General features: G+C 46.2%; 1 protein-coding gene and 1 long non-coding RNA gene across 2 annotated transcripts in view; one reads left to right on the forward strand and one right to left on the reverse strand.

Annotated features, from left to right (window-relative positions):
* Positions 1–26,253, reverse strand: part of RASSF5 (Ras association domain family member 5) — a 353,379-nt gene that overhangs the window by 325,752 nt on the left and 1,374 nt on the right. The window lies entirely within an intron of this gene.
* The window catches only part of LOC144755537 (uncharacterized), a 338,243-nt gene that overhangs the window by 252,502 nt on the left and 59,488 nt on the right, over positions 1–26,253 (forward strand). The window lies entirely within an intron of this gene.

The following is a 26,253-nucleotide window of genomic DNA, read 5'->3' on the forward strand; positions in this document are numbered from 1 at the left end:
CCCATTGCCCTTCCTACGTGCCCAGTGCTTGCATCCATTGACCTTCCTGCGTGCCCAGTGCTTGCATCCATTGCCCTTCCTGTGTGCCCAGTGCTTGCATCTGTTGCCATTCCTGCGTGCCCAGTGCTTGCATCCATTGCCCTTCCTACGTGCCCAGTGCTTGCATCCATTGCCCTTCCTGCGTGCCCAGTGCTTGCATCCATTGCCCTTTCTGTGTGCCCGGTGCTTGCATCCATTGTCCTTCTTGTGTGCCCAGTGCTAGCATCCATTGCCCTTCCTGTGTGCCCAGTGCTTGCACCCATTGTCCTTCCTGCGTGCCCAGTGCTAGCATCCATTGCCCTTCCTGTGTGCCCAGTGCTTGCATCCGTTGCCATTCCTGCGTGCCCAGTGCTTGCACCCATTGCCCTTCCTGCATGCCCAGTGCTTGCACCCATTGTCCTTCCTGTGTGCCCGGTGCTTGCATTCATTGCCCTTCCTGTGTGTCCAGTGCTTGCATCCGTTGCCATTCCTGCGTGCCCAGTGCTTGCATCCATTGCCCTTCCTGCGTGCCCAGTGCTTGCACCCATTGCCCAGCCTACGTGCCCAGTGCTTGCATCCGTTGCCATTCCTGCGTGCCCAGTGCTAGCATCCATTGCCCTTACTGTGTGCCCAGTGCTTGCATCCATTGCCCTTCCTACGTGCCCAGTGCTTGCATCCATTGCCCTTCCTGCGTGCCCAGTGCTTGCACCCATTGCCCTTCCTGCGTGCCCAGTGCTTGCATCCATTGCCCTTCCTACGTGCCCAGTGCTTGCACCCATTGTCCTTCCTGTGTGCCCGGTGCTTGCACCCATTGCCCTTCCTGCGTGCCCAGTGCTTGCACCCATTGCCCTTCCTGCGTGCCCAGTGCTTGCATCCATTGCCCTTCCTGTGTACCCAGTGCTAGCATCCATTGCCCTTCCTGTGTGCCCAGTGCTTGCATCCATTGCCCTTCCTGCGTGCCCAGTGCTTGCACCCATTGTCCTTCCTGTGTGGCCGGTGCTTGCACCCATTGCCCTTCCTGCGTGCCCAGTGCTTGCACCCATTGCCCTTCCTGCGTGCCCAGTGCTTGCATCCATTGCCCTTCCTGTGTACCCAGTGCTAGCATCCATTGCCCTTCCTGTGTGCCCAGTGCTTGCATCCATTGCCCTTCCTGCGTGCCCAGTGCTTGCATCCATTGTCCTTCCTGTGTACCCAGTGCTAGCATCCATTGCCCTTCCTGTGTGCCCAGTGCTTGCATCCATTGCCCTTCCTGCGTGCCCAGTGCTTGCACCCATTGTCCTTCCTGTGTGCCCGGTGCTTGCATTCATTGCCCTTCCTGTGTGCCCAGTGCTTGCATCCGTTGCCATTCCTGTGTGCCCAATGCTTGAACCTGTTGGCATTCCTGTGCACTTAGCGCCTGCACAATATTATCCTTCCTAAGAGCCCCTCGCGCATATCAACCGTTCCCCTGTGCACACAATGCCCATCGCGTATATCCCACACGTTGTGTGCCCAACACGTGCACGTAGTGTCCCTCTGCACAGCCAGTCACTCACTCCCCCCTCGCCCCCCTCCCCCCCCACACACACACATACACACACCATCGCCTGCTGGATGCGTCTCACAAAGAGCTTTCCGGAATTACCAAACCACCGCAGGCCCTCAGCGTTACTTGGCAAGGCCTCGGCTAACAAGAATGGCGTGTTACTGTATTATTTCAAGTACCACCTTATGCCACACTTGATTTTTGCAGATATTTGTTGGTTGCTTCGATGCAGGGCACAATATTTTCTGGGCACATTTGCTGACTCTGGGTACAGAGTTTTACGACGCAGCACCAGTGTTGAGCGGTACACCTATTGTGCAAAACCCAGCCCTGAAGTTCATTGCTTCTCATGGTGCAAAACCGGTGCCAGGAAAAGCTGCTACTGTGCCACCATGGCCCATACTCCTGCCTTGTCTCAAGTCCCCCTATTGGGCCCAGATTCATAGTAACATCGATGAAGCACCGTGCTTGATACATGAACAGCATCTCCTAGAAAACTCTCGCCCAGCCCTTTCACGCTGAGTCCAACATCCTAGGCCTAAATCTACTTAGAGGTTTTGAGACAGAATATCGAGTGGGAAATGTCGATTTACACAAATATCGCGTGATTCACAAATATCGACAGCAAGAATATTGTGGTCAAGAATATTGAATTTAAGGTAAGAAATATTGTTTTTAAAAATATAGAAGTCATTAATATTGTTTGCAAAAATATAGCTGTTTAAATTATCAATATTTTAATTAGTGTTATGTATTTTAATTTATATTTTAAATGTATGTAATGTATGTTTTTTTGTATAAGTATTATTTATGTTTTTAATATATGTGTTACATTTTTAGTAGTTATCAATTTTATTTTAATTACGTTTTGCGTTTTTTAGTTCTTTTGGCAGGTTGTAGATTTATAAGAGAATAGGGTTGGAAGTAATTTAATTACAATAAATGAATGATTATTTTTATGCATTTAATTTAGATTTTGTAGTATTAATTGTGGGAAGTAATTTATTTATAATTAATTAGTTGTTAATTAATATTAATTAATTAATTGACAATTAATTATGGTCATTGTGTAATTTTTTTAGTTGCAGGTTGTGGGCTTTATAGGGGTAAAGGGTGGGAAGTAATTTATTTTTCATTAATTAATAATTAGTTCTTAATATTAATTGATTGAAAATGTTAGGTGAGGGTTGTGGGGTTAAAGGGGTAAAGACTAGGAAGTAATTTATGTTTAATTAATTAGTAATTAGTTGATCATTAACATTAATAATTGATATTTAATTAGGGTAATTGTTTATATTTTTTGTGTGCTGGTTTTACTTTAATAGGGGTAAAGGGTGGGAGTAAATTAATTTTACTTACTTTATAATTAGTTGTTAAATACTATTAGTTTTTTAATTGAAAACAAGTTTCAATTGTGTAGTTAATTGTTTTACAGTTTAATTTTAGCTGTGGTTTGTGGCGGTTATAGGGGTAAAGTGTGGAAAGTTTATTAATTTTTATGAGTTTTAATTTGTTTTGAATTAATATTATTTCCTTAATTGGTAATTAATTATGTTAATTATGTAAGTACATTTTTTTATTTAGAAGAGTTATGAATTGTGTGGTGGTATAGGGAAGCAAATAAAAATGAGAATAAAAAATGTAAACTTATGTAATAATTAATGTTTTTTTGTTTCTAAACAATTTCTAATTAAAAATATTTATTTGTTTGAGAATAATTTTTTATTTTATTTAATTTAATATGATATTTGTAGGTATTTGTCACATGCATTTTAAATTATATGTTGCTTAAATGTGTAATATTAAATATATTTGTATTCAATTTTTTTTACATATTATTTATTTTTATTTTTTTGTTTTCTAAATATTTTTGGTGTTGTTGTTAATATTTTGTTTGTTTTTAACGTTGAACTGACTGGAATGAGAATATTGATTGTTACCTCTCCGCAATCCAACACTTTCCTACTGTTGCACTGATTGGAGTGGGAATAGTCAATTTTACCCAGGGCTTAATTTGTGCCGGTGCTTGCCGGTGCTTAGCACCGGCACTTAATTATGAGGGCCGGGTCTACACGCGTTTAGTGCAGGTAATTAATTTTATGGTAATTATGTGCAACAAAGTGAGTGCTGCAGTGCTTCTCTACCGTAAGTTGCTGTTACTGTTAGCGTTAGGTTTGTTAAGTACTGCTTCATGACTCAGTCACACCACTCGAGTCACAAGTATTTCTTCTCACTTACTTCGTATTTCTAGTATGATCTCATTGATCTGATTCTCTTGACGTGTTGAATGCAGCCTGTGACTCAGTGCTTCCGGCCCAGTGGGCGGGACACTGAGCTGGGCAGGGCTTTGGTGACGGTCTTCTGCAGGGGTTGAGGCTGTGCACGGCAGCAGGCAGCGCGCGCAGATATTTTTTGTAATGCGCGCGCATTTGCTGCTTTTTGCCACCACGCCCCAGCATACCCACACGGCCGCAACTCACTGAGCCATCGTGGACTGGGTCCTTCAACCGGCCGCTCTGTCTAGTGAGAGGCGAGCGTGAGCTGGACGACGTTGGTTACCACTACCTAGTTACTCACAACAGGCAACAGCAGAGCACCAGGTGAGGCACGGCCTGGTGATATGCCTAACCATCAGTTAAAGTAAATAAAGGTGCACAGCTCAGCCTAAGCAGCACGCACCAGTGTGAGGGCGAGGGCGACGCAGGCCAGGGCCTGATCATTTAATGAAGCTGCGCAGCAGCCTGCCTAACGTAACAGAGTCGAGTGAATATTATCTGCATGCTCAGAGAAAATTATTTTATCAATGCTGTCTGATTGACCAATGACAGAGATTTTTCAATCAATGTGTCTCATAATTTAGTTAATGTTTCGCTTATTGCTGCAAGAACTGGGTAAATTGGAGGCACGTCAATATGTACATTATTTGGTGTAGATGCATCGTGTTAGTAAAAGTACTTTCGTTTTCGATGCCAGAGGCTGTGTCAAGCTAGAATCTTATGCCTGCGTCTGAAACTGAGTCTAACTCTTCATCTGGACTGGGTCAGTAATCGAATCCAAGTCACAACCATAGCCTTTAATTCATTGATTAAATCGAGGTTACATAATAGTTGCCCGTGTCTATGTGGGTGCTTGTGGTGGTAGTGGAGGTTAAGCTGTCTTCCAAAATGTCTTCCCTACCGGAAACTGGTTCATTAACTGAAACTGAACTGAACTCAACTTATTTGAGTTGTTATTAACATGGAATTCTTCAGCTGTGGTGTCACTTTTATATTAAGCACTAGCAGACGAAATACGGGTAGGTGTAGGCAAACTTATCTGCTGGTGCAGAGCAAAGCAGGATATTATTTTTTGTTGCTTCGTCTTTCTTCTGGAGCTGGTTGGCGTATGTGAACAGCCTTCCCATGCCTTCCTTTACTTAAGTTGGTATCCATTAAGTTCTGCATCAGGGCCATTTTCTGTGCTCTAGTCTTCAGGCTTTATTATGTGGAGTGCAAGCATTAAAGTCCCGTGTAAAGTGCTTACTTCGAAAATAAAGATGTAGTTATTTGAACTTGAAGACCTTGAAAAAGAGACCATTGTCGGCGCTGGATTCTTGCTGCTTATTTTTGTGCGTGTGCTTGCGATAGACGTGGGTGAGATGCTGAAAGTCTGAGGAGCTTGCACGTGAGGCGAAGGCAAAGGAGAGACATACGGAAGCAGGTTCGAATCCATGGGCTCAGCTTTGAATTCTGGCAAATCTAGATGTGCCTGGAAAAAAAAGTGTAATGCGAACTGCGTCTGCCTGTTGTGAAGTGCTCCTTTGTCTGTCCATGTCAGGGTACGCACCATGTGAACATGCAAAAAATAAAATGTGTTTCGGCTTGTCCCCTCTGTGCTAATTTTATGTCCCCATAGATTAAGGACAAAGTGTTAACCTTTGATGACAATGTAAAATAAACTTGTTATAATTGGTGAACTGCAGAGCTTGAAAGTGGAGAATCTGGATTTCATGCTTGACCAAAGGTTGTAATCCTAGGCAAATACTTTACTTCATGGAGCGAAACACCTTTTTGTTCAGTTTCACTTTGAGCGCTCCTTCGAAAACTTGAGTGCAGGATGTGCGCTGCACAAACATTTCTCTTGCCTTTGACTTAGCCTTATTAGCCTATGTTGCTCCATCAGTCAATATCTAGGCCACATTATGGGGCACATATCACTGGAGCCAATGGTGGAAGTGGGTGGAGCCAATGGTGGATATGGGTGGAGCCAGGAAAGTGGGTGTTGGCCTCCTACGAAAACATTTGAGCGCCTGCACTTCTTAATTTACAAATTAAGCACTGATTTTACCCCACCATTTTCCAACACGTTCCCTACTATTACATTCACTGGAGTGGGAATAGTAATTTTTACCCCTCCGTTATCCAATACTTTCCCTATTGTTGCACTCACTGAAGTGGGAATAGTAATTTTTAATCAAAAGGAGACTAGCTTGAAATAGACAAAGTTAACAAAAATTGATTTAATTTTTAGTTCAAGGACTCAAGTATGTATTGTCACGGGTTAGTGGCACCTGGTAGGTGTGCTCATGAAGCCCTCACCCACCAACCTAGTTGGTGGCATGCTTCATCATCGGGCCACCCAGTGACACCTAGCGTGTCCCGGGTGTGCTTCGACGCCTGATTACAGCGGAGCAGGTATGTCGCTGAGTGTGCGGTGAAGAGTGTTATGAAAAGTGGGTTAAAACGGCTTGGCGGGGATCCCAGTGCCCGGAGGCAAATTAGACTTTAATAGCTGGGTCACCGTCAGCGGTTAAAATAAGGCTGTTGGATGTTAGAGGCGAGTTACGACCTCTCACATCCTGGAATATGTCAACATGTTTCAGCCAGTGCCTTATGACTATGCTGGCTTTCTTCAGGACGGGTTAAAATACGTGTATGTGATTAAAACTAGTGGGTGTGTATTACAGACTATGTGTATACACGCCCTAAAGTGTTTTTCTATGTGTGAGAGGGGGATTCCCTTCTCAAAACACCTGTACATATAACATATAAAGACAAGGACAAAGACATACAAGGAAAAAGGAGAGTCACTTGACTGTATAGCAGTGTATACATCTGGTTGCCGACTTTATAGCGTTGTTGGTGCTGGCTATAAGCGGCTATAGTGTAATGGTATGGGTGGTACCATTATTGTGGGGTTCGCACTGGATTTCGAGGGTGAAGTGGCTAAAACACGGTATGTACATAAATAGTGCATTAGTGGTAGAAAAAGAAGAAGAAAACGCATAAATTCTTTCTTACGCTAGTTTTGGAATTGTGCTACTTCATGGTTGAGAAGTGGCAAGGGTTGACCCTGTGGGGTAAAAATAAGGATTTTGCCACTTAGACTTAGGGGAGACCTGTGGGAGAGAAAAGCGCTTACCAGTGATGAAGATGGTCGATCATCATACTCACAGAATTGCTGGCCAGAGCCTGCTTTGGACCTGTAGTGCCTCCTTCGCAGAACCGGTGAGTAATGGCCATTGTGGTGGAGGTTTTATACTGTTGTTGATTGTATGATTGTTATCACCTGCATAGTAGGGGAAAGGGTAGAGAGACTCGATCTGCCGAGTCATTGCGCTCGCGAGGGCGCTCAGGTGCGTGAAGAGCAGCGGTGAGTCTTCCCGCATGCGTGGTACAGAGTGTTGGCATAGCGCATGCGCGGAAAGTAGTGTTATCTACGAGCATTCGCGCATGCGTAGTGCAGAGCGTTGGCATAGAGTATGCGCGGAAGGTAGTGTTATCTCCGCGCATGCGCGCACTAGGAGCGTGCGCGCGCTGTGTATTCGTACATGTGTTGGGAGGTGATTAATGCATTTGCAAGTGTCTAATAAGTGCCGCCTGGGAACATTTCAGTGATATGTTCGGATTCTGGTGGCACAGAGTCAAAGCCATAGACACGGGTGGGATTTATAACAACAGTATTAGACGGCGTGAGGCTCTATCCTCAAGGGGACATATAGGGTCAGGATGGTGGGGACACAGTCTAAAGGTCACGTGTATGCCAGGGAGTTCCAGGGGATGGTATCGTTAAGACCATCGGTAGCTGTCGAAAGGCGATATATCCATCGCTGCTCTTTGCCCAGGATTTTCTTGTCATTCTCAATGGTACTTTCGGGGATTTGCTCAATCACCGTCCAGTTCAAGTCATTGGGTGTGTGACAGTGGGTGATGAAGTGATTAGTTAGTTTACTCACATTTTTCTTGCATCTTATGGTACTTCGATGCTCGGTTATTCTGGTTTTGATTTTCCGTGTGGTCATCCCCACGTAACGGAGGCCACATGTGCAGGTCAGGAGGTATATTACATTGCGCGAGTTGCAATTGGTGTGGGTGAATTGGGTCCAGATTTTATTGGGCTCGAGGTTCAGAGTTTTGGTTTGTCTATTTCAAGCTAGTCTCCTTTTGATTAACTACATATAAACCCGGGGATATGGACTAGCTTTCTGGTCCTCTCTCTCTCTCTTGATACACGAATAGTAATTTTTACTCCTCCGCTATCCAACACTTTCCCTACTGTTGCACTGACTGGAGTGGTACATGGAAGTTTAAAGATTTTTAAATAGTTTAATGTTTAAATTTATAATAAAATGTTTTTTTAAATAGATTTATGTTATTGGTATATATACATTTCCTTTTCCTCACATTCTCCGCCTACTCAACGCCGCTCACAACACAGCGGGTGCCTCGGTGCGCAATGGCGGTCCCGCGCCACATATCCAGGGAACCGTCAAGGAGACAATACCGGGCACTCACTGGCTAGTTAAAATCATTTATTTCATGAACCAGTGCAGCCACAATAAACTGACATATGCGTTCTGGCCTCCTGACCTTTGTCAATGTTTATTGTGGTTGCACTGGTTCATGAAAGAAATAACTTTATTTACCTATCCCGTGACTGCCCGGCAGAGGCGCAACTAGAGCAAATTATGGGGGGGGCTAAGAAAAAATTTCGGGGGGGCTGAACCTTTAATCGGTAGGCAGAGTGGAGCTGCAGGGCTTCCAGCAAGGGGTGAAACAACAGCAAGGCCTAATTAACATTCAAATGGTCTTTTAAAGACCTGTGAAATGTTCGGGTGTGGCTGTGTGTCTGCCCGGGATCTGTCTCATCCCGGGCTGCCACACACGACGGGGGGGAGGGGGCTGAAGCCCGGTGAGTCCAATGGGTGTTGCGCGCCTGCTGGCCGGTATTGTCTTCTTGACGGTTACCTGGAGGAGAAACGCGTTGGGTTTTATCGTTCCTGACAGCTTTTTACTTGGAATAAAAGCATTTTTTCTAGCCTTCACCCTGGTGCCGGTGTTCCCAATTGTAAGGCAAGTTGGGTGGTGTTTGGAATATTTACGGGGGCACCGGTCCCGTAGCACTGACCCCTCCTGAAGTGCATGTGGCTTATTCACCGGCGCAACTTTGGATGGTATTATTTTTCCTTGAGCCCTGCCTGCTAGCATTCTCAATGATCAAAAACGGGACGATTCCAGATGAAAATCGGAACGAATGCAGCAAAGCGTGCAGGAAGGAGTTTTTTCCACTTGCTGGCTGAAGAAAGGACAATGCTGTGGAAGAAAGTGTTAAAGTTTAAAGACAGGTTGAAAACCGAACTTTGCATTTGCAGACAGTCCCCACTTAAAGACATTGGCAGTATGTTTGTTTAAAGGGAACCAATAAAGTTTCAACATGCTGCTGCGTTTCGTGGTAAATGGACACACCTGTTTGTGAAAGCACTCTGAGAGAAAACCAAACCGAGTGGTAAATCACGAGGCAAGGTGAAAGCAGAGGCTGTACCCGTGATCAAGCCTCTTTTGGAGGAGAAATGTGTTGGGTTTTATCGTTCCTGTCAGCTTTCTACACGGAATAAAAGCATTTTTCCAGCCTTCAGCCTGGTGTCAGTGTTCCTTCTTGTAAGGCAAGTTGTTTGGAATATGAATATATATATATATATATATATATATATATATATATATATATATATATATATATATATATATATATATATATATATATATATATATATATATATATTATTTTTTTTAATAATTTTACAATTATAAAATACATTTAAAATAATAGTTTATTAATTGTTTTAAAGTAAATATATATATTATTATATATGTGTGTTTACCTTTTTTTAATTACGTTTGTTACATTTGTTTACATGTATATTAAATCTACTTTCTTTTTTAAACATTAATTTTATTAATTAATATTTACTATTTTATTCTATATAAAAATTGATATTTTGTACAAATATATTTTGAACATTGATATTTTTTCTCTCAATATTTGCATATACATGGAGGGAGGAGCTCTTAAGAACTGCGATGTGGGAGATATCACTGTAGAAGGACGATTGGCGTTTGAGGAAGGCACACGCCGAAACCGGTCATGCCAGAGCCCTTAATAAAATTACCTGTTTCAAAGTCCCGCTGAGTCCCTGGTGTAACTTCTTGAAAAAGGAGAGGTGGAGTGACATAGAGCGCGGTTTCCAGTTACGCGCACGAGGGACCCTCTCTGCAAAGCGGCCAAGTTGAAAATTGGAGATGGAGTGTGTTTCCGAGAATATCGGGTTATTTTGACGGCCCGCCACAGAAACCTCCGAAGCGTTTGAGGCAGTTGGGATCATCGTGCACAGAGGGTGCGGAGTGACGCTGACACCCGGTCTGTGCTGTTAACTGCTGAGCCAAGGAGGTGGTGGAAGAGAGTTTGGGACGAAAAAACAGACATCAACATAGTTTTTTCAAACAGTGAGGCACCCAGCTACCTGAAGCGAACTGCCAGCGCGCTGCATTATGGGACTGGTAGTCCCCAACACGAAAGCGAGCAAGAGACAATTGGCTTCAGGTGAGACCAACCACCACATGGAGGGAGGAGCTCTTAAGAACTGCGATGTGGGAGATATCACTGTAGAAGGACGATTGGCGTTTGAGGAAGGCACACGCCGAAACCGGTCATGCCAGAGCCCTTAATAAAATTACCTGTTTCAAAGTCCCGCTGAGTCCCTGGTGTAACTTCTTGAAAAAGGAGAGGTGGAGTGACATAGAGCGCGGTTTCCAGTTACGCGCACGAGGGACCCTCTCTGCAAAGCGGCCAAGTTGAAAATTGGAGATGGAGTGTGTTTCCGAGAATATCGGGTTATTTTGACGGCCCGCCACAGAAACCTCCGAAGCGTTTGAGGCAGTTGGGATCATCGTGCACAGAGGGTGCGGAGTGACGCTGACACCCGGTCTGTGCTGTTAACTGCTGAGCCAAGGAGGTGGTGGAAGAGAGTTTGGGACGAAAAAACAGACATCAACATAGTTTTTTCAAACAGTGAGGCACCCAGCTACCTGAAGCGAACTGCCAGCGCGCTGCATTATGGGACTGGTAGTCCCCAACACGAAAGCGAGCAAGAGACAATTGGCTTCAGGTGAGACCAACCACCACATGGAGGGAGGAGCTCTTAAGAACTGCGATGTGGGAGATATCACTGTAGAAGGACGATTGGCGTTTGAGGAAGGCACACGCCGAAACCGGTCATGCCAGAGCCCTTAATAAAATTACCTGTTTCAAAGTCCCGCTGAGTCCCTGGTGTAACTTCTTGAAAAAGGAGAGGTGGAGTGACATAGAGCGCGGTTTCCAGTTACGCGCACGAGGGACCCTCCCTGCAAAGCGGCCAAGTTGAAAATTGGAGATGGAGTGTGTTTCCGAGAATATCGGGTTATTCTGACGGCCCGCCACAGAAACCTCCGAAGCGTTTGAGGCAGTTGGGATCATCGTGCACAGAGGGTGCGGAGTGACGCTGACACCCGGTCTGTGCTGTTAACTGCTGAGCCAAGGAGGTGGTGGAAGAGAGTTTGGGACGAAAAAACAGACATCAACATAGTTTTTTCAAACAGTGAGGCACCCAGCTACCTGAAGCGAACTGCCAGCGCGCTGCATTATGGGACTGGTAGTCCCCAACACGAAAGCGAGCAAGAGACAATTGGCTTCAGGTGAGACCAACCACCACATGGAGGGAGGAGCTCTTAAGAACTGCGATGTGGGAGATATCACTGTAGAAGGACGATTGGAGTTTGAGGAAGGCACACGCCGAAACCGGTCATGCCAGAGCCCTTAATAAAATTACCTGTTTCAAAGTCCCGCTGAGTCCCTGGTGTAACTTCTTGAAAAAGGAGAGGTGGAGTGATATATATATATATATATATATATATATATATATATATATATATATATATTATTTTTTTAAATAATTTTACAATTATAAAATAAATTTAAATTAATAGTTTATTAATTGTTTTAAAGTAAATATATATTATTATATATGTGTGTTTACCTTTTTTTAATTGCGTTTGTTACATTTGTTTACATGTATATTAAATCTACTTTCTTTTTTAAACATTAATTTTATTAATTAATATTTACTATTTTATTCTATATAAAAATTGATATTTTGTACAAATATATTTTGAACATTGATATTTTTTCTCTCAATATTTTTTAACTTAACTGTTTAAGTATAGTAAGTTGATATTTTTTCAGCTATATTTTTTACATTTATATTTTTACATAACCGGCACTTTGGAGTAGGTCATGACGTGGACTCCCTCTACCAGTCTTCAATCAGTTTAACACATTCACTCGGCCCGTTCGCTTACTCTCAGCAACAAAGGGATCGCTGCCAACCCCGTACCTTACTAGGCACCACCAGACAAGTCTTGGCCTCAGGCTCAACTGCAGGGCAACTACGTGCCCTCTGGGCAGATGCACCTGCAACACAAACCTCGTTTGTCCAGGGTTGGGACTAATTTACATAGAGTTAGTCCCCGTCTTTAATGACAAAGACAAGCTAACAAACTTTCTGACTGTGGCCAAAATAATTGTTAGCAGTTCACACTGATTCAAGTATTTCCATCCACCCCTTTCGTGCTGCCTAAACGAGTCTCCCAAGTGGCAGGGGCATGCCCATGTGTGATGCCTGTGCCAGGGCCACTCAGGGCATCTGGTGTGGTTTATAGGACACGAGGCCTAAGCATTTGGATTAGAGCTCCGTGTTTTGAAGAGGGAAGATTGCTTTGCACATGTTTGGTCCCGGTCTGTGATGACACAGGCCGTCTAGAAACAGTAAAGCACCCAGAAAACCTACCCGCGATTCCACTATTGTGCTGATTTAGTGAGAGGCCACACGGCACGGGCTCCCGCGTGTCACGGCGCCCTTGGCTGCTTCTGTTCCCTTTGAGAAAGGTTGTGCAGTTCGGCCAGGACAAAGGCTTATTTGCATATGGATGGTCTCTGTCTGTAAAGGCGCAGCATATCTTGAAAACGAATGGAAAGAAAACAGATTTCCAGCTATCACTTGTGTGCGGTTTTGAACATGGTCTGTATTTCCTGAGATGGGGGTGTTGACCTTCTACACGCTGATATGGCTTTATTGGACCCTGGCACCTCTCGTTTTGCTGCTGTTCCCGCCTCTGATTTTCCTAGTGTGAGGGTTCAAAAGGATACGTGCTAATAGTTTTGGAAGCATAATTCATTTGTAGGCCTTGGCCACGACTGTTTGACATCTGCATGTATGGCACAGAGCTCAAAACGATGGAATAGAATGCGAGTAAGTATTAGTTGCTCAGGTGCGTCCCTTAACCTGTCTGATCCGGATGTCGGACACTGAGACAAAGCCCATTTTACGCGCGAAGCGGGGCCGGGGCCGGGTCCGTGCAATCTGTAAGGCTGTAACTCGTACAAACACAGCAGCCACGGAGCCAGCCTGTTACAACGCAGCGCGGCATGCCCGCCTGCTGGCTACTGACTGCTACATGGCAGGTTGCCACCTTGCTTTTCACACACCACCCCTTGCGCATACTAATGTCTGCGGACTCCCGCCGAGCACTTGCTGGCAACCTTTTGGCGCCCGGGCCTGGCAGCTGGAGGAGTCGGTTCATGCCACGCGACGCCGCGTGAATACTAATGCCAGGCCGCAGTGCAGCGCGTGCACGCGGCCTCCATTCGATCCCTCGCTGGCAGGCCTCGGCTCCCCGGCCTGGCAGGCGATAGGAGGCCAGGACAGGCTTTAACGCTGCATGGCACCGGGTGCCACGTGCATGCCACTGTGGCCTAGAGGCGTGACTGGCCTATCACGTTTGTAAAGTGTCCAGTACCCACGAGGGTCGCTTGATGTAGCCCCTAACGACCGCCACACAAAACCATCCATCAAGCTGCAGCGGAGCCGCAGGAACACGGGCTCAAGACGACTGGTAGCTGGCACTATCGCTGCCCACTGCTGCCCAAAGTGTGTCACCATGCTGCATATTGTGTTAGGTCTTTGGTTATAGCGCTCTTATGTTCACTGTCTGTTACTTGAAAGGTCTTTACCCAGTGCTTACTGTATGCTCGATGCTTGTTCTGCTATTAGAGGTAAATCAGACAGGATTAATGGTCGCTGCATGTAGTGGGTAATTTCTATAAGACATATGTTAAGCTGGACATCCTTGGCGCGGTCTTCCCCCTAAAACTTTTTTGCATTCACCTCTCCTGTTTTACTGAATTTATTTCTGTTGGCATTTGGACTTTACCACTGCTGACCAGTGCTAAAGTGCTTGTGCCATCTCCTTAAAACATGGTAAAATTGGACTGCACATAATTGGCACCATTAATGTAAATGTATGTCTCTAGCAAATGGTACTACCTGTATCGAGGACCTGTCAATTAAATGCTACTAATGAGCCTGCAGCACTCATTGTCCCACCCATTAAAATAGATTTTCAAAACATGGCTCAGGCAGCCACTGCAGGCTGTAGTGTAGTTTAAACTGCAACTTTGACCGGGCAAAATAAACCTTTTCCCAGGCCTATACATTTCTTTTTGATACTTATAAGTCACCCCCTAATGTAGACGCTAAAGGCTCATAAGGCAAGGTACATTGTATTTAAAAATGATGATGTGTGTTTAACAGGACCGGACTGGGAACAGAAACCGGCCCTGGCAAACTGCTCAGTCGCCCCTGGGGTGTGGGGGAGTGCAGCCGAGCAGTTTGAGAGGACCGGTTTCGGACGATTTTGTTACAGGGGGCCAATATGCCGACCTCCGATAACAGAAATGGCCCCCCTGGGGGCACAAAACCTTCCCCCACCCTAGCAGCCTACCGGGGAAACGCCCAGTGTCCGCTATGGTCAGTCCGGTCCTGGTGTTTAAGTTTTACATGCCCTGAAAGTGAAAACCCCATAAAGTCATTTTTCACTTTTGTAAGACTGGTCTCTCACATTTCCTAACACTGGGTTACCTTACTACATTTAATATGTGCTAACTTTGCTAGACGCCGGTACCATGCTGACTCCCGAAGTGCTGAGTTGAATATATTTGAACAGATCGATTTTTGATATCTTGTTCTTTTAACCTAGGATAAAGCGTACTTAATACAACAGATTGCTAACTATAGCGGAGGATTATCAGTTCGTTATCGGTACTACGGTTTTGAGTCACCAGATATTGTCAGGACCGAATTTTAGAAGGCCTAGGATTTTAAGTATCAAACTCATCTCTTGGTTTCGCCAATATACAGATTATTGATTCTAAATGCCCTGATGAAGTCCAATTGCTGTAAAGCTGGACGAAACACGTGTTGGCATATGAGAACAAACATTATATTTTGAAAATACTGGTACTGAGTGACTGAAAAAAAACGAAGAAATAAAAGAAGATCTAAAGAAAATATTTGCTTTATATCTACTGATTTTGTATCCAAGTGTGCTCTATGTTTATTTGATCTATATACACATAGCTAGTATTGCTCAGGTAGAGAATTTAGTGATTATTTACTCAGACAAATTGTATTTGTCAGTGGTTATAACTTTAGGCAAGGGTTATATCTCTTCCTTTGAGCATTAACTAGAGAACTCCACTAACTCTCAGATATTTGTACACTGTTAATGCGCAAATTCCCCTCTTGCCCTTTGTACATTATTAACTTTGCATTGGGAGCAGATAGTGTTATGCTGTTTAGACTCAAATTAATTGTACTTTTAAATAATCTTCTTTAATGGTACAGTCAGATTGTAAGTCACAAATCTGAAAATGCCTCTTTTAGAATGTTGGCATATTTTTGTTCCAACCATTTGTGCCTTCTGCCACTGTCCTGAGTCACCTGGTTGTGAATGGCTCTGCTGTTGGGCTTTATGTATTGCTCTCAGGCAGTGATAAAGGGAGCTCAGGTGACAGGATGGGCCATCCTGACAGGATGACCGAGGGAGGAACTGTACCCAGTCTCACTTACACTTCAAAGGGCTTTGCCTCCTGCCCATACAAGGGAATCGGGCTCCAGACCTGCCTGATTTTGTCACTCCTAGACAGTTTGGAGCCTTGAAAGGTGAAGAACGTTGTAGAACCAGATGTGGAGGAAGTACAGGGAATATTCCCGCACAAATGCTGTCACAAAGTATACATTATAGACTTCCAGAGCCACTCTTCAGAATGCGTCTAGACCTGTGGACATTAGAGAAGAAGGACTGCCCTGCTGCCAGAGGACTGCCTTGCTGTCTGAGAAGGAAGACTAGACCCGCTTACCTTCATCCCAGGTTAACCCTGAGTGACTGCAAGGGTCAGTTGGCTGACCTCCTGTTTGAGCTACAGGAACACAACAAGTTCCACAGGTTTCCTTGCAACTGGACCTGCCTGAGCCCTGCTTGCCTCTTCTGAAGTGAGTTCCTGATCTCCTAGAGGAGCTCCCCCTGGCTGGCATAAGTATGAGCTCCTCCAAAAAAGAAAAAGTGAAATCCGGAAGTTTGGGCTCTTTGTGACCGCGAACTGACCTATTTGCGACTAAACTTTGCTGCCCATGACAAACACCAATGTGAAGTTCCAATGAGACCTGCTCTTCATGATACAGCAACCACCAGCAAATCAAGAACTGCTCTTTGTACTACAGCTACGACAGTTTGCGGTGACCACCAACGCAAAGCTCCAGCATTGACCATCCATGGTGCCCAACTATCTCATCGTGTTACAGTGACTGATGTGATCCCAGGCCTGCTCTTTGCACTACAGCGACGACCATCCGCAATGCTCTCCCTGCTCTTTGCTGCCTCCTCCACTGCCAATGGAACTCTTTGTGCTGGACTCAAAGTGTACATTTTCAGTGGGACTAACCTGGTTACAGTATCCGACCCGTATATCATCACGCTCAGCTTGAACTTGTGACTTTCTCCCAGTCTAGTGTGACCAGATGACTGTGAGTGGCGCTTTCTACTTTTAGGGGTTATTTTTACCTAAAACTTTGAAATTGCATATCCCTGGGTTGTCTGATTTGATTTTTGACATTCTGGTATCATTTTGTTTATTAACATCTACTGCATTTTTGTAAATAAGTTTGTGATTTTTCTTGTGTTGTATATTCACTTTCTTAATATTTGTCTGCAGCATAAATACTTTACACATTGCCTCTAAGTTAAGCCTGACTGCTTTGAGCCAAGCTACCAGAGAGTTATACACAGGTTAATTTAGTGACTTTTGTGGCTGTTCCCTCAACCAATAGCCCAATTTCTTATACTTCCTACATTCCCTGTTATGCTGTACTATGCTTCCTAAGCATTGTGCTATCTGTAGTTTCTAAACCGTGTAAGTTCATTGCCTGTCATATCAGGTTTGAGGAAGCTTCCTTTGCAGTTATGCGAAGATAAATTCTGTAGCACTTGTATTTGGCCTGAGTTTTGTGATAGGTTATTTTTACATCACCTAATGTCACTGCGTCAATGTCACTAATGTCTTCAACATCGTGAAAGAGCTCTCCAACCCCAACGCCGGAAACAATGACATCACCCCGTCGCAAGACCTCTGCAACTCCCTCGCGTCCTTCTTCCACAACAAGATCGCGGACATACACAACAGCTTCAGCAACCAACCAACGCAAGCCACAACCGCAACAACGCCACCCACCACCACCCTCCGCACCTGGACTCCGATCAGCACCGAAGACACCATCCGCACAATGAACTCCATCCACTCCGGATCTCCGACTGACCCCTGCCCTCACCACGTCTTCAACAAGGCCGACGCTGTCATCGCACCCCACCTGCGGGACATCATCAACACCTCCTTCGACACCGCCACCTTCCCCGAGAGCTGGAAGCACGCCAAACTCAGCGCTCTACTCAAGAAACCAACAGCGGACCCCACCGACCTCAAGAACTACCGTCCCATCTCGCTCCTCCCATTCCCGGCCAAAGTCATCGAGAAGACCGTCAACAAACAGCTGGCCGCCTTCCTCGAGACGAATGGATCCCTCGACCCCTCACAGTCTGGCTTCCGAGCGAACCACAGCACCGAGACCGCCCTCATCGCTGCCACCGATGACATACGAACTCTGATGGACAACGGAGAAACAGCGGCCCTCATCCTCCTGGACCTCTCCGCGGCTTTCGACACTGTCTGCCACCGCACCCTAGTACAGCGCCTCGGCAACATCGGAATCCAGGACAAGGCACTGGAATGGATCACCTCCTTCCTCGACGGAAGAACACAGAGAGTCCGCCTACCACCGTACAAGTCAGAGGCCACCAAAGTCATCTGCGGCGTCCCCCAAGGATCCTCACTGAGCCCCACCCTCTTCAACGTCTACATGAGCCCCCTCGCGGCCATCGCACGCCAACACAACCTCAACATAATCTCCTACGCCGACGACACCCAGCTGATCCTCTCCCTGACCAACGACCCCACCACCGCCAGAGCCAACCTGCACGAAGGGATGAGAGATGTAGCCGAATGGATGACGACCAGCTGCCTGAAACTGAACTCGGACAAGACGGAGGTCCTCATCCTGGGCTCCTCGCCCTCCGCCTGGGACGACTCCTGGTGGCCCCCCGCCCTGGGCACCGCACCCAAACCGACGGACCACGCACGCAACCTGGGCTTCATCCTGGACTCCTCCCTCTCCATGACCAGACAAGTAAACGCCGTCTCCTCGTCTTGCTTCAACATCCTGCGCATGCTACGTAAGATCTTCCGGTGGATCCCCACCGAGACGAGGAAGACGGTCACCCAGGCCCTCGTCACCAGCCGACTGGACTACGGCAACGCCCTCTACGCCGGAACCACCGCCAAGCTCCAGAAGAGACTCCAGCGGATCCAGAACGCCTCGGCCAGACTCATCCTCGACATCCCCCGACGCAGCCACATCTCCGGACACCTGAGAGATCTGCACTGGCTCCCGGTCAACAAGAGAATCACCTTCCGTCTCCTCACCCACGCGCACAAAGCCCTACACGACCAAGGCCCGAGCTACCTCAACAACCGGATCAACTTCTACACTCCCAAGCGCCTCCTCAGATCAACCAGCCACGCCCTCGCCGCCGTCCCCCGCATCCGAAGAGCGACAACAGGAGGAAGATCCTTCTCCTACCTGGCTGCCAAGACCTGGAACTCACTCCCGACCGACCTGCGCCTGACCCAAGACCACCTCTCCTTCAGGAAGAAGCTCAAGACCTGGCTGTTCGAGCAGTAACGGCACCCCCCCCATCCCAGCGCCTTGAGACCCTACGGGTGAGTAGTGCGCTCTATAAATGACTTGATTGATTGATTGATTGACTGCATGTCATATTATAGAATAAGTTATTACAGTTGAGTTGTGACATCAAAATGGTGAAAGACAGGTCACAGAGCACATCTTCAGCTACAGTTTAAGTAATGCAACGAAAACGTAGAAAGGGAAAGGGGAAAGTGGAAGGAAGAAGGGATATGGAAAGGGATATGGAAAGCAAAAACAAACGGGAAAGGCAAATTCAAAGATTCCTCGAAACTCCCTAGCACTACATGAGATTCATACTTGCATACTGCACTTCATACAGATCTGGTGCAGTCACAGAACTGAACGCAGGGTTACAAAGGCCAAGTCTGCTGGATAACCTATGAGTACGTAGATTATTTCCACTGAGCTTCACTGTACTCAAATCTATTTTATGGAGCTACCACAGTTTATGACTCTCCGAAACCTACAATGGACACCTCAACCTATACTGGGGAAGCCACGGTTCCAACTACTGTCGGCAACTCCTGGAGTGTAAGTCTGGAACATACCGGCGTCCAGGAAAAAAACACTGGTTTATTGCAGGTGTTCCATCCTGTAATTTGTGGCTTTTTGCCCTGAAAGTTTCCTTGGTTTCTTTTCATCACGTGGTCCCTCTGAGACCACCAGGGTGCTCTAAGGTACTAACACGAGAAGATACAGTTTGAGCCCGGACATTTACAGATGCCACCCTTCCTGGCCTAGGACACCCAGTGACAGCCTGGTTGATAGAAAAGTACGTATATGGGAACAGAATTTTAAAACTAACATTAGGGAGCAGTAAACCGATCCTCTGTCTTTAACATCTGTGTACTCCCCAGAGCAGGACCCTTCTCTCACCCAAGTGCATGTAGCGACACTGTATTAAGAGTGGGTGAGATATCTCTTAGAGAGATGCCTGAATGCAATGGCGTATTCCCCACTAGACCCCTTTGGTTACTGCCAACATCTTGTACGCTGAAATATGGTGGTCTTTTGCTGATATCTGGCTTGGGTCTGTCATTCACTCCCTGCCAACCCAAGCCAGTTTGATCCAAGGGTCCTTGTAGAGAGTCAGCTGAGGTGCTCTGTCTCAACACTGACTGATCCCAAAGATAAAAAGACTCAAAAAATAAATTCTGGGGTTGACTGGACCTGGACATGCAACCCAGTTGTCCTGAAAAATAAATGATGGGCGTCTGGAGCCAATTTGTTGAAGACCCACACCTGCCAACGCCTTGGAGCGATACGATCCCATTCACTGCCCAGCTGGGACCAGGCTGGGAGACTAGACGTGCCATCCAGGCCACTAGTGAGTGTGTCTGTGGACCAGAAACATCCTCAGTATGAAGAGACCATCAGGGGCAAAAGTAAGTGCAGCCTCCCTGCAACACCGCAGAGATTGTGACACTGGTCAGTGTGTTATGTTATGCAATGTTAATATAATTTCTTAAGCGCAACGGTTACCCAAGGGTGTCCTGGCGCTAGCTACTGCCTTCCGATCAGCGAGGTATGTGATGACCTATGTAGCAAAAAGCCAGGTTTTCAGTCCTTTCCTAAATGTCATCTGCTCAGTGGCATTCCTAAGATGGAAAGGAAGCTCATTCCATGCACTTGCGGCACATGTGATGATGCTTCTACCACCCCTGTTGACTTTTTTAGCTGGGGGTATTATCACCCCTTTGGCTCCAGAGGAGCGAAGAGCTCTTCTGGGGATGTACCACTGAAAACGCCGTTTCAGGAGGTCCGGGCCTATTCCTTGAAGGGCCTTGAAAACCGTACACAGGGATTTAAATTGAATCCATTGTTTGACTGGGATCCAGTGTAGTCTTTTTATTTCTTTTGTGACAGAAACAAACTTTGGTGTCCCGGTCAGCAGTCTGGCTGCCACATTTTGCATGAGTTGGAGCTTGTTTAAGTGTTTCCTTTGTATGTGTAAGTAGAGGCTGTTCTACTAGTTCACACGCGACAGGATTAGAGATGTTATCACTATCCTTTGACTGTCTGCTGGTAAGAATTACATTATTTTCCTAATCATTCTAAGAAGATAGAAACTAGCAGAGACAACTGTATTTACCTCGTCCCCAAAGGTAAGTTTATTGTTGACTACGACCCCCAGGTTTTTTGCTTTCCTAGTTGGCTCAGGGAGAGTCCCTAGTTCTTCTGGCCACCAGTCTGGCGTCCAAAAGTTGTCATTATTGCTAAAAATGAGGACCTCCGTTTTGCTGGAGTTTAATAAGTTCATGGTCATCCACATCCTGACCGCTTTCATGCAATCATGGAACATTTTCCCTTTCTCTGCCTCCTGTCCAGGTTGTAGAGACACCGCTATTTACATATAGGACCAGGAGATGTTGTGGTAACGAAGCAGTAGCCAATTTGTCCATCTGGTAATGCCAACATGCTCTTGCCATCCAAGAAAAGCTCTGGGACATGGCTGGCCATTAAAAACCTGCAACTCTAGAGTCCATGTTAGGACCCAAAGTTTAGTGACCTTTAATGGAATTTTAATCAAACACTTTATTTCAGCAACATAACCGGCTGAGCTACCTTGGAATACATACCACACATCAAGGGTCCGTTGTGCTAGCATGATCTAACACCCCAAGCTACATTCCATACCAAGACTGAGTGTCCCGTTTTTTGCAAATAATGTTGGGTTCACGTCTTGTTATTTTTCATCACCGAGCTCAATTTAGCAGGGAAAAAACACATGTGGTGTGAAGAAACAGTCTGGATTCATGGAGGAAGTAACATCCCGGGTTTTTAGAAGAAGTAACATTCTGTATTTGTAGAAGTGATAACATTCTGAATTCGTAGAAGTAGCATTCTGGATTCTTAGAAGCAGAAACAATCTGGTTTTGTAGAAGAAGTGACATTCTGCATTTTTAGAAGAAGTAATCTGGATTAATAGAGGTAGTAACATTCTGGATTCTTAGAAGTAGTAACATTCAGGATTCTTAGAAGAAGTAACATTCTGGATTTGTAGAAGTAATATTCTGGGTTCTTGGAAGAAGCAACATTCTGGATTCATAGAATTAACATTCTGGATTCTTAGAAGTAACATTCTGGATTCTTAGAAGTAACATTCTGGATTCTTAGACGGAACATTCTGGATTCTTAGAAGTAACATTCTGGATTCTTAGACGTAACATTCTGGATTCATAGACTAACATTTTGGATTCTTAGAAGAAGAAACATTCTGGATTCTTAGAAGTAGTAACATTCTGGATTCTTAGAAGTATTGTATGGTATTTGCATTTATATAGCGCTTACTACCCCTGACAAGGCGTTGAATCGTTTTTTTTGGCACTAAGCACGGTACTCTGGAACCCATAGAGGATTAGTGTTGAATTAGTATAGTGAAATATGAAAGTAATTTGAGTGGTGGATAAGTTAGTCAGTTATTTGGATTCAGAAAGTAGTAACATTCTGGTTTTGTAGAAGACGTGACAGTCTGGATTCATAAGATGGGGAACCGTAGGTTTTCAATATCACAAATGGGATTTAGAAATGAGAGTAAAGTGGAATGTCCTCTTTGTACATATGGCGTTAGAGAAGGGTTTGATGTAATTTCTGTGTGAGTCCACCTGCAAATGTTGTTGACCCAAGTTTCAAGTACGTACCCAGAGGGGCGTAGCTTGGTTGGTAAGATTGGGGCGGCGATAGCATCACATTTTACAACAATCACGCTGGCATATTTTGTTAAAATAAGTTATATGAGCAGCACAGCATGAGAGGGGCTTAAGGGGCAGTGGAAAGGGAGAGGAGTGGGAATTGTTAAGGTAACTTAACCCGTTTACCGTGGCCATTATTTAGGCGCAGTGTGGGAGTTCTAAGGAGTGGGCGGGGCCACATCGGCCGTTGCCCGTTCGCAGCACCAGCCAGGTAGTGCTCGCGAAGGCCAACGACAGACGGGAGCACGGAAGGGATTAAAACTCATTGTTTTCCAAATTAACCAACATGTTTTTTAGATCTTCAAAACAGAGAAGAGTGTGTGTGTGTGTGTGTGTGTGTGTTTTTGTCAGTATGGGAATGTAAAAATCTCATGTGAAATCCGACAGACCCCTTACGTTATCCGAATGAAAGCACCTGTATCTGACTATTTATTAGAAAATACCAACAGCGGCTCCTCCGCTAAGGCGGAGGAGCATTGCCCCACTGATTTAAAGAAGTGCAAAGGAAAAATAAAATGGTGATAACAGAACGTTATCATTTTATTTTTAATGTTGCAGCTACACTGCAGCCAGATTAAGTTAGGGCGGGCCGGGCTGCTGTGACATCGAGGCCGGAGGAGTGGTGGCTGCATCTTAAGCGTTGATGACGCTTTGGCCGGCCATCGTGGGCCGGCTAAACCATCATGCACACTTTGCATGTTCTCCACAGGCTGCATTGAACACCTTGGATGGAGAACAATCGCAACCTCCCAGTCCCTCTCTAAGCGCCAAACCATAGGGAGTCTGGGGACCTGGGTGCTTCCTGGCGCGTGCGTCGGAGAGGCGGCAGCTGGTGACAGCGACCACCAGGTAAATTTTATTTTTTCCTAACCCCCCCCACCTTTCCCCACCCCGTTCCCTACCAGCCACCACTGGAAAATACATTGATTAGGGGGGTGTACCACCCTAAACACCCCCCCCCCCCGAAGCTACGCCCTTGGGTACCCACCATGGATTGCACGCAGAATGGTGTAACGTCCCAATGTGTTTCACGCTCTGACAAGTACTCAGAGTGATACATTCAAGACATATCATGCAGCCTGGGACTGCAGTGTCAAAATTGCACTATGTGGTGGTCACGAGAAGCAGGACATAACCTGGCCCATGCATTACGCGTCATTGTCGTCATGGCACCTGCTTTGCAAGTCACCGAAGTGATGTGACACACGTGCTGCAGCTTATTGCAATGGCGGCATTACATGTGCATGGCATAGTGTAGTAGCTTAATGACGTGCCGTGCATTGCTTGAGAGATAGCATAGTAGTCACTGACGATGCATTGTGCCGCGAAGGCACTGGATGAATGCACTGCATGATGCAATCAGAGGCCTGCACTGCACAGTGCATTATTGTCACGATGTTCTGAAAGTGACAAATGGCAGGATGTGCATGTGTAATAAAGTGCACCCTAGCTGAACATGTGCGTCTGGCAGACGATGGGATGCGAGATGCAGTCACCTGTAGGGAAAGCGGCAGGGCCGGCTTTAGGCATGTGCAAGCTGTGCACCTGCACAGGGCCACCAAACCCCAGGGGCCACCACGCCAATATATATCCTTAATATAATAATCCTCTGAGGATGGATACATATTTGCGTGGTGGCCCCTGGCAGGGATTTGGCAGCCTCCGGCTCTGTTCCACTTCTAAACACCCTGACCCCCTACCCTCTTTACTGGCCTGCGCGCTCCGCCCGGACCCCCTCTTCCGGGGCCCCCTACCTACGCTCCCTGCCCAGGGCAGCCATGAGCCTAGAGCCGCCCATGAAAGCGGTGATTTCTCACCGGGCAAGTCACTCTGAAATGCCAGAGGAGCGGCAGGGCTGGGTTCTGGCATGGGTCACCTGGGCGCAAGCCCAGGGCGCCAATCTTCTGGGGATGTGCAAACAGCAGCGCCCCTCTCATCTTGCTCCAGCCTGATCTGCGTCTCTGCTACTCGTTACTCTGTGGTCCTTCATTATACCGTGGGCGATGTTTTAACACCCCATAAGCTCCCTTCCTTGCCCTCTCTCCCCCTTCTCGCCCCTACTGACACACACAAACAATACCCTCATCGGGATTAGGGGGCAGCTAAGCTATGGACGCTTTAGGTGAGTTGGGGGAGGTCCGGAGAGGTTTGTGTTCATTGACCAGTCACCGCTCAGCCAGGGACTGACCAGTGAACACACAAGGGGTGCCCGGGTGCCTCAGTATGTTCACTACCATCAGCAAGGGCGCCACATTTATCTCCGCCCAGGGCGCTATCCTAGTAAGGGCCGGGGGTGGACGGGGCAGAGCCCAGGGGCTAGCTTGGCGTATGGCTCTGCTCCAGGTACACGACCCTCTCACAAAGTATTGTAAATTCTCCTAATGTCTGTCCAAATTGTATCGCGAGACATAAAGTGAGGCTTTACATCAGCATGTCCTCAGCATGTGTCACTGGAGAGCGTGCAATCATATGCTAGATGAATGGGGATAATCTTTATATGTCATATATACAAATAATCAGAGAATAATTGCTATTTATTACCATTGTTGGGTGTGGGAAGGTGCCATGACTCCCATTCCAGTCCATTGTTTTTAGCTCCTCTGAACCGCTACAGTCGTGGGCCATATTCAAATGAGCCTTGGCCCCACCCCTAAGTGGATGGCCTACTTCCACCTGCCAGGACAGGTCCCCTTTCAGTTGAATTGAGAGGGGTTAGGTGTAGACAGAGAAAAGAGAGTCTATTCACCACTCCATGACAGTCGCAGTGTTTAGTAACTGATTGGATTGTGGGCTAATCTAATGCCTAAAGTGCATTAAATGCCCTCATTTTGTGATAGATGTTTTTGTTTCTCTGGAAGTCTTATTCGCACGGCACATACAGAATGCAGCCAGACGCTATTGGCATCTGGCTGCCCAAGACTTACACCTGGTGTGCCTAAGTGCAAGGGCCCATCACAGGGCAGCTTAAAGTAATGCATTCCCGAGCGCTAGAGGGCGCTCTGCCTTGCACCTGGATCTGGCACCGATTGCTCAGTGGAAAGCGCTGGTGAAGGAACTTAGTTAGGTTAATAGGGCCGCCTCTGAGCACTGTGTACAACCCTGGGGCAGGGTTCGAATAAGTCAGAGCGACACAACCAGTCAGCCTTTCAGTGCCAATAAACGATCACTAGTGAGCACAAGAGAAACATTTTGGGAGCTGTGTTGATTTAATGGTGTATGAATGAACCGTTCTTCTTGTGAGCATAACAAACCTTTGTCCTGGTACAAGTAAGTTGTCGGTTAGACGAGCTAATGGGGCGCTCTGGCAAACCCTGGACATTTAACAAGGCCCATTTGCTATTAGTTATTTGAACATCTACTTGAGGAGCTGAGCTAGCGCCGTGAAGTAGCCATAATGGTACAAGTGGAAATAAAACCCCTGAAATAAACAAAATCTATGCAGATCTGTCGCGGACCCTTAACTCCGGGAATTTGACATGTAAGAACAGTGTGACAAATACAACTCTGTATGGAGG

The sequence above is a fragment of the Lissotriton helveticus genome, chromosome 5_1 (genome assembly GCF_964261635.1).
Source record: "Lissotriton helveticus chromosome 5_1, aLisHel1.1, whole genome shotgun sequence".
NCBI classification, from domain to species: domain Eukaryota; kingdom Metazoa; phylum Chordata; class Amphibia; order Caudata; family Salamandridae; genus Lissotriton; species Lissotriton helveticus.